The sequence below is a fragment of the Polypterus senegalus genome, chromosome 9, assembly GCF_016835505.1.
Source record: "Polypterus senegalus isolate Bchr_013 chromosome 9, ASM1683550v1, whole genome shotgun sequence".
Taxonomy (NCBI): domain Eukaryota; kingdom Metazoa; phylum Chordata; class Cladistia; order Polypteriformes; family Polypteridae; genus Polypterus; species Polypterus senegalus.
Window position 1 is genome coordinate 172,900,320 of NC_053162.1, and position 14,614 is coordinate 172,914,933.

The following is a 14,614-nucleotide window of genomic DNA, read 5'->3' on the forward strand; positions in this document are numbered from 1 at the left end:
CACACCAAGCACACACTAGGGACAATTTAGAATCACCAATGCACCTAACCTGCATGCCTTTGGACTGTGGGAGGAAACCAGAGTGCCCGGAGGAAACCCACGCAGACATGAGTAGAACATGCAAACTCCACGCAGGGAGGACCCAGGAAGCGAACCCGTGTCTCCTAACTGCGAGGCAGCAGCGCTACCACTGCGCCACCCCCATGTAAACTCCACAGACACAATGCTGCAGCAAAGGACTTAAGCAGCGGGTTTAGTCTCGGTGCCACGCATGGGGCCAGTTCACTAGTATGGAAATTGGTGATACAGTATATGCTGCTAGGGTATCAAAGTGCCAATGCAATTTACCCACTTGAAAGAAGAGCTTCCTGGTTTCTTATTTTGGTGTCTATATGTGTTACATGGGTATGTATGAGTGACTGAACCTCACACACATGCACACATAGCCTCACTTCAGTGCTCAGGTGTGAAAATATAAATGTGAAACAGATTCTTCCACTCAGACAGACTAAAGTGTTGGTTTCCTAACCTTTCTTTTTAGAAAAGTAAATGTAATTCTGCATGTTTTAGAATGGTAATTGATGAAAGATTAGCATGTAATTGGAAGGCATTTATAAGTCGTGAAGCAGCAGGCGGCGAGCCGGAAACATGAATTGCATCCTCTTTTGGTGTGCTGAAACCCAATCTCTGCTGGCATCTTGCTTTGACTATTCTACTGAATGTTTTCCTGAACCACTGCTTTCTTATTGTTCTCCCATTAGTGAAAAAAGGTAAATTTAATGGAATGGGACCAAAAAGATGAAAAGTAGTCATTTTCTTAACTGGGTTCAAATCCATGGAATCAGTCCTGACTTCCTCCAAGTCAAATCACAAAACAGAGGCACAGTCAGGAGGAATTTGAAATACTAAGGTCACAACCAGAAGTTCTAAACAAAACAAAGAAATGCATTTGCAAAGTTCTTAAAGAATATCTGCAATCTCAGATCATCAGGAAGTGTATGATACTGAATTATATATGGCCTTGTGATGAGTTTGGAACCACCTTGATAGACAGCTACTAAGATGGCTGTCCTAACAGCTTCTCTCATTTCCACAGAAGACACCTGAAGCTCTGTTACAGTGACCATTAGGGTCTTCTACTTCCTGACCAAGACACTCCTTCCTTGTTACTCAATTTAGCCAGACAGTCAACTCTAGAAAGAGTCCTGGTGGCTCCAAATTTCTTCCACTTCACAATTCTTGAGGCAACTGTGCTCCTGGAGACACTCAAAGCTATAGAAATTGTTCTGTCCCCTTACTCTGATCTTTCCTTTAACACAATTTGATCATGGAGATTACAAAAAGTTCCTTGGACTTCATTGCTTAGTTTTTGTCCCAGCTTGCAGTGTGAACTGTAGACCTTCTAAACACAAATAGACATGTGCCTTTCTAAATGATGTCCAATCAATTAAATATGCCACAGGTGGATTTAGATAGATAGATAGATAGATAGATAGATAGATAGATAGATAGATAGATAGATAGATAGATAGATAGATAGATAGATAGATAGATAGATAGATAGATAGATAGATAGATAGATAGATAGATAGATAGATAGATAGATAGATAGATAGATAGATAGATAGATAGATAGATAGATAGATAGATACTTTATTAATCCCAAGGGGAAATTCACAAATCAAGTACATGGCACATCTCACAGATAAGTAAAGCAAACAGGATGAACCCGACTTGAAGTTCAAGAACCACAACAAAGGGTCAAAATACTTCTATTAATGAAAGATTTCAGTTTTTGATTTTTAGTAATTCTGCAAACTTTTCTGAAGACATGTTTTTCACTTTGTCATGATGGGTTATTGTGTGTAAATCAATGGGCAAAAATGACAAATGTGTCTGTTAAAATGAAACTGGCAACACAATAAAATGTGCAGAAAGTGAAGAAGTTTGAATAATTTTTGAAACCACTGTATATTTTCATACTTGGGAGCCTAAGGAGTGGTTCTCGGGTACTGGTGTAGGGAAACATGTGGTAAGGGAAGGGGTGAAGCATCACTGCTCACATGATTTCCACTTACCAAAGAGTGGAGGAGGAGGCACCATAAGATTACTGATATCACTTGTGTGTCTTAACACTAACCAGTCCTGCCACTTACCACTTGCACAGTATTTAATTCTCCACCACGGTGGGAGTCAATGTTCCATTCTGTACCTGCTCTAGGAGAAGGTGGAAGGAGTGAGTAATCTTGTGCGTGGGTTATAGAAGTCCTGAACAGTTGGGTGCTTCGTACTGTTAATGATCTGTGCCTCTTCCGTACCGTACACCAGGATACTATGTAACGATGGCCTGCACTGCACAATAGAAAGTTATCGTGGGCAGATTTAGAAATCTAAGCTAACAAAAACACCCAACCCTAATTTTCAGTTGAATCATCTTTAAATTGACATGTAATGACAAAATTTTCCCAAAAATCATCTTTTAAAGTTTATAAAAGTATTCATTTTCACTTAAGTGAACCTAATGTAATTGGATCAGGGCAAAATGATATCTGTGAGCGCACTCAAAAAAATAACTTGTTAGATCTACTAAATAAAATTATGTCACATATGACTATTTAATTGAATTAGTATTTCTAATATAAATAAATGCGCAGATCTACCATTGACCAAGTCTTGCTTTTACAAGTTTATCAAATATAATAAGCTGTCTGGATCTGCTTAATAAAATTAAGTATTCTACACCAAACATGTAGATTTGATGTACAACAACCACATAATTATGAACTCTCTTTGTAGTATCTTTACAAAAATGAATTAACCTGCACTGAAAACAACAAATCATTGAATGAACCTTTATCAATTATGCTTCAAATTTCCATTCAATCCGATAATATTGAATTTAACATATATAGACAAATTTATATCCACTCATTTTTTGTTTTACTTTTGCTGATCAAAACTGACTTATTTTGTTAGTGTAAGCATATTTATTTTAACCCAATGACATTAAGTAATCCACACATGGATGTCTGTTGAAATTCCAAAAAAAAAGTTACTTCCAAAGCAATCCATTGAGATTATTTTAAACCTGCTTAGAGATTTTGGGTGTAATTACTATTCAAATTATTATTTATACTACATTAACACAAAAAAGCATTTACTTTGTTTCCAACTGTACAAAGTGGGACCGCAACACAACAAATAACTTGTTTATTTTAAGTGAAATCAACTTAACTCTATTGGGTACTGTATGAGCACACCATGTTTTGAGTATTAAAAAGCGTTCATTTTGAGTAAGATTACCTTAAAATAGTTGAGGACAGACAATAGTCCTAAAGGCTAACTATACTTTTGTTAAAAGGAAATACATTTTAATGGTTTTGTTACAATGTGATGTAATTCTGTTAATGTGACATCTATGAAAATTCTGTCAATACACATAACTAGAAAAAGCAATGTAACATCAATAAATATAATTATTTTAACTTCAATGGACAAACCTGTCACTTCATTTTCTGTGCGGCAAATCAGCTAATCTTATTTTTATGAGACAGTTTGCCAAGGAAAATAACAGAAAAACTTCAAACATTCTTGGATATAATCTAAAAACTACTCTTTTTCCCCTTTTTGAAAATATAAAAAATAAATAAATAAATCACCTGACTGGGGAGAAGTGGTCAACTTGGCAGCATTGCTGTACGATGTTCTGATGTGAATGGTAACTCCATGTGAAACAGATTAATTTGCCTAAACTGAAAATAGTCAAGCTATTTATGACACCCAACAAAATGACATTAACAATTTAAGGGGTGGCCAGGGGGTCTGCAACAGATGCACTAGGTTACAAGTATTTGTTCCTTAATTTTTGACCCCCCAGTTAATATAAATAAGTTAATAATCAACAATTTAGGTACACAGTGACACAATTTTAGCACTGCTGCCTTGTTGTAAAGAATCCGGGAAGTGATGTCCCAGGAGCTCCCTGCATGGATTCTGTATATGGATCCTTGTGGGTGTGCTCAGGTTTCCTCACGCAGTCCAAAAACATGCAGGTGACATGGATTACTGATGCAAATTTGTATCCTGATGTGTGTGTGTGTGTGTGTGTGTTCACCCATCAATGGACTGGCACCCTGTCCAGGGGTTGTTTCTGCCTTTCTGTGACTCCTGTACAAACAGTACTCAAAACACTAAACCAACAGAGTTGTTCACTGTTATATATATTTTAAATTAATCATTTCCTTACATGTCACAATAACATAAATAATTTAACTGTTTTGCTTCAACATTATTTATTTTCTTTTAACAGAAGTGTAATCAGCATTGGGGATTGTTGTCTTCACTCAACCTATTTTAAGTTCATCTTAAATTTCACACCTTTTTAATTCTCAAAACATGGTTTACTCATTCTCACTACATACAATTGAATTCAGTTGATTTAACTTTAAATAAACCAGTTTTATGCTCCGGACTATCTTATATTTGCATAAAGATCCGCCCCTTTTGTTGCATTGTGGTCCAAGACATCCACACATCTTTCAATTTACAGTGGGAACCGAGTTCAAGCCTTTCAGTAAATTAATTATTTCTAAATGCTGTGGGTTTTCTGTTGTAGTGGAAGCTAATTTGTGAAACTTTTTGTGATGCACTGGCAAATTTGTTGACCTACTTACATCAGAAAAGTTTTTTTTTTGGCTTCCTCAACAACAGAATCATTAATGTTAAGATTACACAAAAAGTGAATTCAATTGAAATAAATAGAAACTGTAATTTAATTTTTGTACATAACAGAGTAGTTCAAAAAAGTAATGTTAATTATATACAGTGTAAACTGGAACTGTAAGACACACATGGATGGATTTTAGTAAAGCTGTCTGTATTTGTAAAATCAACTCTATTAGATTAAATGGAGATGTGTGGCACCATTGATTGAGAGAGTAAGTCTCTATTAAACATCACACATGTATATTTAAAAAACACAAAATGTGACATCTGTCTCTTTAATGGAGCAAATAAATAACAGAAAACATTACAACTTTCAAATCCGTTTTCTAGGTCGCAACCAAATGTGATACTTTAGGTTTATATTTTCTAACTTTTAAGAGTGTAACGTAAAAATGTAACATAAAAAAGGCTAATTTTTTGTCACAAATATTATTAATGGCATTAGTTTACAATTGTGAAATGTCAACGTGTTTTAATTGTGGTAAGCAAGACTTAATTTATATTGTAAATTTATATTATGAACAATTTACCATATTTCACACAGGATATGATATAGATATGTAGCAGTTGGCTAAAAATTGTACTTATTTTGTATGGGTCATCTGCAACTAGCCTACGTGTCAAACACTGTATAGAAACCCTACAATTTATTCATTTTCATCAGAATCAACTTAAAGTCACTGTAATATTAGAAAATGTTCTTCTAAATAATTTATAAAGCTTTAAAACAAACACCAATTTTGAGTTAAGTCGCCCTAAGTTAATTGGGTAGAGGCGATATATTATTTATGTGATTGGTGCTGTTAATAAAAGCAATAAAAATTCACTTATGTAGTTTCCATATAAATTATGTGTCTAACTGTGAAACCCAAAAAATTTAACTCAGTTGTAATAGAAAAAATACGTAACGCCTAAAAGTATGCAGATTTTGAGTCAAATAAAGTTCTAATTTAAAGTTAATTGAAGTTTGCAACATACCCTAAAAAATGTTGTGAGTGCAGTTTGACAGGACAAGAGGCTCATCTTGCTAAGCATTAAAAAAAAGGAAATTAGCCTGTATAGTCTGTTGTATTAATTAATCTTCTATTAAATTTTATTATATTCTGCTGCCAGCTCAGTTAAGTTGACCTATATTAATTAATTCAATTCAATTTTATCGTCCCAAGTGGAAACTTTTGTGTGACGGCAGGTTTTTTTCAGCGAGACCATGACATAACATTAAAAACACATCACAAAGAACACATTACCAAACATTCAAATAAACAAAATGTAGCAGTAAGTGTGACACATATGGTATAACATTCGATCGTATATATTACAGTCAAAAACTAAACCAACAATTAGACTTGACTAACATCTGACTCAAAGGCCAACTGTTCATTCTATGATTTAAGTCTATGGATGTTTATTAAAATTGAACTTAATAGCAGCTGGGATGAAATAGTATTTGAACTGGTTATCCTGCGACCTTGAACCTGTGACCTGATGGCAGCATATGAAATTGAGAATCTAGCAACAGAGTCCAGTTTGGGAGAAGACCCACTGCTGATGTACTTATCAGGTCTGTCAGATTTGAAGGTTAAGACCTTCTGCTCAATTTGACAACTTGATTAATTCTGTTAAAATATCCAAACCAGACCAACAAGAATATAAGTAAAGACAGACTCAAAACAAGATGTATAAAACAGTGACATAATGGTAGGACTCACAGCTACATCAGAGATGATGTTGTCCCTTTCTGCAGATAGCTGCTGTATTTTCCTTAAAAGTCAATTTATAGTTTATGATTTTCCCCAGATATTTATAACAACTGTCAACAATCTCCACTGCTTGGTCTTTGATGATTGTGTCTTGTGGTTGAATACTTTTCTTCTGAAATCGGTAAATAGTTCCTTTGTTCTTGTGATGTTTAGGTATAGAAAACACTCATCACACCACTTAACAAAACCATCTACCACTGGACCAGAACTGGTTTCATTCTAATTTATTAAGCTTATAACCTACTAGGAGTTATCAGCCAATTTTAAGAATAAGCCGTTTATAAATTTATCCATACAACCATTAGCAGAGAGGATGTAGAAAACAGACGAAAGAACAGAACCCTAAGTGGACCCTGTGGATGAAGACAGCATGTCAAGCAGCCAGCCATTGACCTTTATTCTTTTAGGACTGTCTTTTAAAATGTCAATTAGCCACCCTACTAAATTGAATTAAAATATTTTTTATAAGGCTCTATGTAAGAAGGTGGGACTGGAAGACGTTAAAAGCTGAAGAGAAGTCCACAGAAAGGAGCCTTGTGTGAGTCTTGATGGCCTCCAAGTGCTTATATAACAGAAACAAAGTGACAATGATGTTTTCTGTCCTGACTGGCAGGGAAATTGAAATGGATCTAAGAAACCCAAGGTTTGCTCTGTGAGCTTCCTCTTTGTACATTTTTCATATGATTTCATAACCAGTAATGTCAGGGCAACTGGTCGTAAGTCATTTAAGGTATTAAGGTTTTTGTTTTTAGTTACTGGGATTCCTACCACCTGTTTCCATAGTTTTAGAAACTTCTGCTGTTCTAATGACAACCTAAAAGGCTTTTGATAAGGTATCACATGAAAGGTTAGTCCTCAAACTAAGAGAAGTGTCACTTTAGAGCACGGTTTGTGTGTGGGTGGTTATAAAATTAAACTTTTGTCAAACACAGGAAACAAAGGGTTATGGTGAAGGTAGCCATACGAGAATTGGGTGGTGTTAAAAGTGGTGTCCCTCAGGGGTCAGTGCTGGGGCTGATGCTCTTTTTAATACACAAACAATCTGAACAAGAAAATAATTAAAAAGCTGGGTAAGTCTGAAGATGATACTAAACTAGGATGGATGGATAGATAGATAGATAGAGATAGATAGAGAGATAGATAGAGAGATAGAGAGAGATAGATAGAGAGAGATAGAGAGAGTAGATAGATAGATAAGAAAGGGCAGATGGTGTAGAATCAGCTAAATTGTTAAAGAGGAATTTGAACAACATAGACGCTTGGTCAGAATGGTTGAAGATGAAATTTTACTAAGTAAAGGTAAGGTATTACACATAGGAAGTAGAAATGTTAGATCTGAATACACAATGGGAGGTCTGAAACTGGAAAGTACACCTTATACAAGTACAGATTATACTAATTAAATGCACAAAGAACAACGTAGAAATTGTTTAAACATAAAACACCTTATGAAAAGAACCTGGGACTCCACTATCAATATCTATATTCAGATAGTGGACAGAAGCGACCAAGAAAGATTACAGGATGTTATGTTCATGTAGCACCCATGATGTGTGAAGTACAAGTCAAGGGAGGTTATAATTACGTTTTAGAACGCACTAGTGAAGCCTCACCTGTAGTAATGTGCAATTTTGGTCTCCATATTGCAAAAAAAGATATAGCAGCATTAGAGAAGGTCCAGAAGAGCGTGTCAATGCTGATTGTAGGACTAAAAATTATGAGTTGTAAGGAGAGATCGAGGAAGCAGAACCTATTCAGTGTAAGCAAATGGAGATGAAGCAGGGATATGACTGAAATGTTTAAAAATATGAAATGAATTAGTACAGTACATCCCAGTTGTTACTTTAAAATAAAGTCTGCAAACACAGACACACATAAAAAATTATCCATTAGTGTGATGAAAAGCACAGCTTTATGGACACTCAGCTCTCAACTTGATGTTATTTTGCACAATCCTGGTGAATAGGATTGACAAGCTCATTGAGCGAATAGCCTGTTCTCGGCACAACTTTTCTAAAGTTGTAAAAATAAGAAAAAAAAAAAAAAATTCAGATCAGCTGCTTTGTACATTTTTTAGGAGCCTTTCAATAATATGGTCTGGTCCAGAACTTTTGTTTTTAATTGTCTAAATAATTTTGAACACAAAATACCTCTTCCTTATACAAAACCATCTGCTTAAACCTTGCACTTTCAGCAAAATCAAACTGCTTAAATCTCAAGTCACAGTCATTAAACTCATTAGTAAAACCAGAGATGGAGATAAAACCAGAAACCTTTACATTTGTAGCCTTCTCACCATTGCCCCTGTACAAAAAGAAACCAGCTATTCTCCTACTGCATGGGAAGAATGCATGGTGAAATCTACTAATAAACAGCTTCTCGCAGAAAAATACCCTGGGTTACAAAAAACAAAAAAAATCACCGCCATGTATAGCATGCAATGTCATCAATAAACAAACAAAAAATACAAGCTTGTCATTCATTATTCATTAGACTTTCCATTCTTAAAACAAGCAGTAATATACCGAATTTTAACATAACTCTTTAAAGTAAATAAGAAGATAGAGAAAAAGAAAGGTATATAAACATATAATCACATTACAATAGTAAAGTTTATAATAAGAGTCTTTCAAGCCTGTATTATCACTGTAAAAAAATTGACTGTGAATTTACAGTAAATTATTGGCTACTAATTGCATTACTTTCACAATATTTTACTGTATCACATTACTGCATATTACAACAAAAATACAATATTAAATGGTGGCTTGGCCACACAATTAATGTGACAAAGCAGTTTGATTACCATAATTTCCTGAATTTTTACATGTTAACTGTAACAGTACCACAATTCAGATGCCAGTAATTTACTGTACATTTATTATAACAATTTTAATTAAAAGTTGTGAAAAAAAAACTTGTCTGTAACAGTTAAACAATTCAAGCTAACAATCCTTCGACCATCAGGCACGTAGACCATACTTTCTGTCCATTGATACAGTATCAGTTTTTCATAGAATTACTAAACGTTGTCAGGTGGTAAAGGAAAGGTTGCTCTTGTAATGCATAGTGTGCTACATGCGCACCGGTTTATTGAAACAAACACCACAAATAAGCTTCCATAACCACAAAAAAAAAAAATAGTTCGATAGCCATCTTGAAGTTTTTGTTTCTCACATGGCAAAGGTGCTGGAGTCATCAGGAACAATTTACGATGTCCCTTAGGCAGATACAGTAATACTAATTTTATGCAAGTATAGCTTTCTGTGCCCCGTTGTGACTTTACAGTAACACAGCAATTATTCATAAAATAGTCCTGCACAATGAAACCATTAATTGATAGTGACAGCTAAAACACTGCCTAAGTGTAACTTTACATGTATCTACCTAAAATCACCTAAAATTATTTATTTAAAACCACCATTTATTGTACAGGGTGAGCCAAAATTAAGTACCACATTTCTCAACTTCATTGCGCGGGGTGGAGGCAGACGAGTGGGTTGGGGGGTCCTTTGATAGGCGATCCCTTGTAGTTTTCAGTCGGCAACATCCCTTGGTCCGATGCGCCGTCAAAGCGTTCGTCAAAAACAAATCCATAATCACTACACAAAGCGCCTTCCGAACGCACTTCAGCATTCCTCCTAACGGTGATGTCCCAAATCGGAAAACAATTCTTCAGTGGGTGGCTAAATTAAACAAATATATAAAACGATGGTAGGGCTGGAACTCACGGAGAGAGACTGGGAGAGCCGTGGAGAGTTGTGCGCGAACATTCTGCAAACCGTTCATCAAGACGCCATCATCATGTGCATCGACGAGGCACATTTCCATTTGAATGGTTGTGTAAATATGCAAAACATTCGCTATTGGGCCGAAACCAGTCCTCGTGAACTTCATCAGGAACCCCTGCACAGTGAGCGTGTTACAGTTTGGTGCGCCGTTGCAGAATTTGGCATTGTAAACTTTTTGAGGAGAGGGCGCAACGGTCACCGTCACTTCAAAACTTTACTTTGAAATGCTAGAGAACGTTTTGAGGCCCCAACTGGAAGAAATGGACGATGGCGGGTGCCCGGTTTCAACAAGATGCCAGATCCATGCCAGTTCTGCGATAGAGGATTCCGGGGAAGCTGATCTCACTGTGCGGCGAAGTCGGTTTGCCTTCACGTTCGCCTGATCTCGCTCCGTGCGATTTCTTAAGTCGAAGGTATACACATACCGACCTCAAAACATTGAAGCCGCTATTCCCTTTTAAATGGCCGAATGAGTCATGCGTTCAGAAATGCTCTCGAAGAGTGTATCGCTAATGATGGCCACCACCTTGAAGACATCATTTTTTAAAACACAGTGATTTTGTATACCCTTTCTTGTGTCGTAATGAAATGTATTTCATCTTGTAGCGTTTTTGTAGAATAAACGTTTGAAATGTGGTACTTCTTTTTGGCTTACCCATTATTACAGACTTTAACAATGAAAATACACAGTTAATGTAATGTATTTGTTACATTTTTTCTTAACAGTTTATGCGCCTATTTTCCCCAAAAGTTACATTAATTTCAGTTTTGTGTAAAGTGCTTCTGCACTCCACCTCACTATTTGGTCGCATATTTCTTGTGCCTGTGGATACAAATAAAACTTTCTAATATTTGAACGGTACCAAAAAAATTTTCATCAGTGCCCCTATTGCCGGAATGTATGTATGGTGAAATGACAGTCAAAGTGACAAGTGAAACGCTATGGAAATGCACGAACTCCAGGTGCCCCACAATGCAACACGGCACTGTCCAAATACAATTCTACAGTTGTGTGCTGCTTAACGACAGGAGATGGTTTAGCCTGCTGTGATTACACAACGCATTTTTCAATCTTCTTATATAATACACTACCGCGGCTGTATCCAGGATTTTAAATCGCATGTAGCTCGCAAATGATCAATTGACCTGAAATTTGGTACACATATACTACGCAACTCTGGACTACAGCTTTATATTAAAAGCTAAGAGTTTTGGAATTATTACTCTTTTTATTTTTATTTATTACTATTATTGTAGAATCAACTCTTGGCAGTGGCCAGCAGGCGGCAGGGTGGCCGTGTGGCGCATGTGTACAGGCGCCTTTCTCATTCCCTACCACCTTCGCCGTCACTTCCCCTACCTCTTCATATCTTAAATCATTCTCGTGACAAAATTGAAGACTTAAGTGCCAGCTTAAGTGAAAAATAAAGGAAAACATACTAAGTAATTGCAACACAAACACTGACTTAATCAGTTTTAATGTGAAAGGATGCCAAGGAAAGAAGAGAAGAAGTGGGCCGCTAGGATGGAAAAAGAAGAGCTACTCACGAAGCAGCAAGCACATCAACCTCTGAACAAACGAATGATAAACGTACAGAGATAGAGTATAAAAACTACAAGTCAAGTGTATACACTGCACGTTATCATGCAGTGCGTAGTTACTAGTTGAGAATATTACTGTGAACAACTACAGTTAGTTCCTGTGAAATGCCGGCAATTACTTTACAGTGTAGCAACCTATCGTTGGTTGTGTGTTGGACCTCATATAAGATGATGACAAAAAAAGATCCTTTACTTACATTTTTTACTGTTGCCAACAAGTTGCACGCAGGTCAAGAAAATACAGATCCATAATTCCTTGCACCGTTTTAAATTCCGTCAAGCCCGTGGCACAGTCGTGAATATTCCCGGTCTCTTTATGAGGCTCATCTTTTTTTGACTCTACCGCCACATCGTCGTGGAGGATCCCGTTAGCTTGCGACCACGATGCCAAACCCCACATCCCTCTTCAAATGGGTTCACCAGCATGCTCAAAACTATACCGCGTCCTTCTGCAGTCAGGGGTCAGTTGTCTTTTTCCCATTACCGCGTTTTATTACAGCCCCTCTCGTTCTTTTACATTCATCCCAAACTCAGAAGAAATAAATAGCGCTGACGCCATCTCTGAACGCAGGTGTTCTAACAAAACATCCTACCCATCGAAATGATCAACTCACTGATACTACGCATGCGCAGACCAAAATTACGCAACTTAGCCTTACTACATTAATGCATTTATTACAGCTTACTGCATAGGTATTTATTGTCAACATTTTATAAGTTGTATATTTTGCGTGTGTGACTTTTAATCTTGTACAGGCCATTGTATCCATGCACAAGTAATGACCGTCTTGTGAAATCTTTGCATCAGGCTGTGTCTCTTTCGGGCATTAAATGATGCATATATAATAAATTGAGAAATGTTAACATTATCATAAATTTAATAGACGACTTCTAAGTACAACATGTTAAATGATGACATGGTATAACGTTATAAGTTTAATGTTACGACGTACAATAAACTACGGTAGGATAATTCGACAAAGTAGGACAAATCGTCAGAACACCGGCACGCGTCTTCCTTGTCCCTCCTCCCTCTCTTTTTTTGTTCCTTTATTTCCCGCCTTCCTTTTCCGCCTTGACAACCAACCAATCACAAGCCTTGAGGAACAGAGCGGGTCTACTGATAAAACGTGTCCTCCCGTTTTATCAGGTGAAGCGGTGTCGTAGGCGATGTTGCAAATACAAATCATGATAATTATTTATCTACATGTAAAAGAACTAATATTTGCAGTAAATTAATTAATTTTATAGCAAAGTTCCAAATGATCTTCTAGGGTTATACACAGAGATTTTATTTTTTTTACTTATAATCAGTGGTTAAGGTGTCCTAAACTGAGACTCCCAATAGCACATACACTCACCGGCCACTTTATTAGAGACACCTGTTCAACCGCTTTTTAGTGCAAATATTTAAGCAGCCAATTACAGTTAAACAGGCGACCTGTTTAAGTTCAAATCGAGCATCAGAACAGAGAAGAAAGGTGATTTAAGTGACTTTGAATGTGGCCTGGTTGTTGGTGCCAGTCGAGCTGCTCTGAGTATTTTACAAACTGTTGATCTACTGGGATTTTCACGTATAACCATCTCTAGGGTTTACAGAGAATGGTCTGAAAAAGTGAAAATATCCAGTGAGCAGCGTTGTCTTGCCAAAAATGCCTTGTTGATGCCAGAGGTCATAGGAGAATGGCCAGAGCGGTTCAAGCTGATAGAAAGGCAACAGTAACTCAAATAACAACTCGTTACCACCTCTGAACACACAGCACGTCGAACCTTGAAGCAGATTGGCTACGGCAGTAGAAGACCACACCGGGGGCCACTCCTGTCAGCTAAGAATAGGCAACTGAGGCTACAGCTCACACGGGCTCATCAAAATTGGACAATAGAAGATTGGAAAAACATTGCCTGGTCTGATGAGTCTTGATTTCTGCTGCGACATTCGAATGGTAGGATGATAGTGGTGTAATGGTGTAGGGGATATTTTCTTGCCATACTTTGTGCCCCTTAATACCAACTGAGCATTGTTTAAATGCCACAGCCTACCTGAGCATTGTTGCTGATCATGTCCATCCCTTTAAGAACGACGTGTACCCATCTTCTGATGGCCACTTCCAGCACGATAACATGTCATGTCACAAAGCTCAAATCATTTTGAACAAAACAGGACTCAAATGGCCTCCACAGTCACCAGATCTAAAACTAGTTGAGCACCTTTGGGATGTGATGGAACAGAGATTCGCATCAGCTGACAAAGCTGCAGCAACAGAACGATGCCATCATGTCAATATGGACCACAATCCCTGAGGAATGTTTCCAGCACCTTACTGATTCGACGAACATGAAGAGTTACAGCAGTACTGAAGGCAAAAGGGGGTTCAACATGGCACTAGCAAGGTGTACCTAATAAAGTAGCCAGTGAGTGTATAGATAGCAATAGATAAATAAATGTAAAAGGCACTATACAATAACAATGATTTATCTTTCCTTCATTCTATACATGATGTAAGGAGACATTTAACCAAGGTAATTTCCCCAAGGCATCTGGTTCAATGGGAGAAAACCTTTAAAAAAAAACCTTTAGCAACACTTTGTCTGATGTCTTCACTGACATCTTCAATATTTCATACAATTCTTTAATAATAAGAATCTGTGGCTTTGAAAGTGCAAAAACTCTTTTTGTGTTTAAGAAAACAAAGATGGCCTGTCTGAATGGCTACAGGCTGGTGGCACTCACTCTAA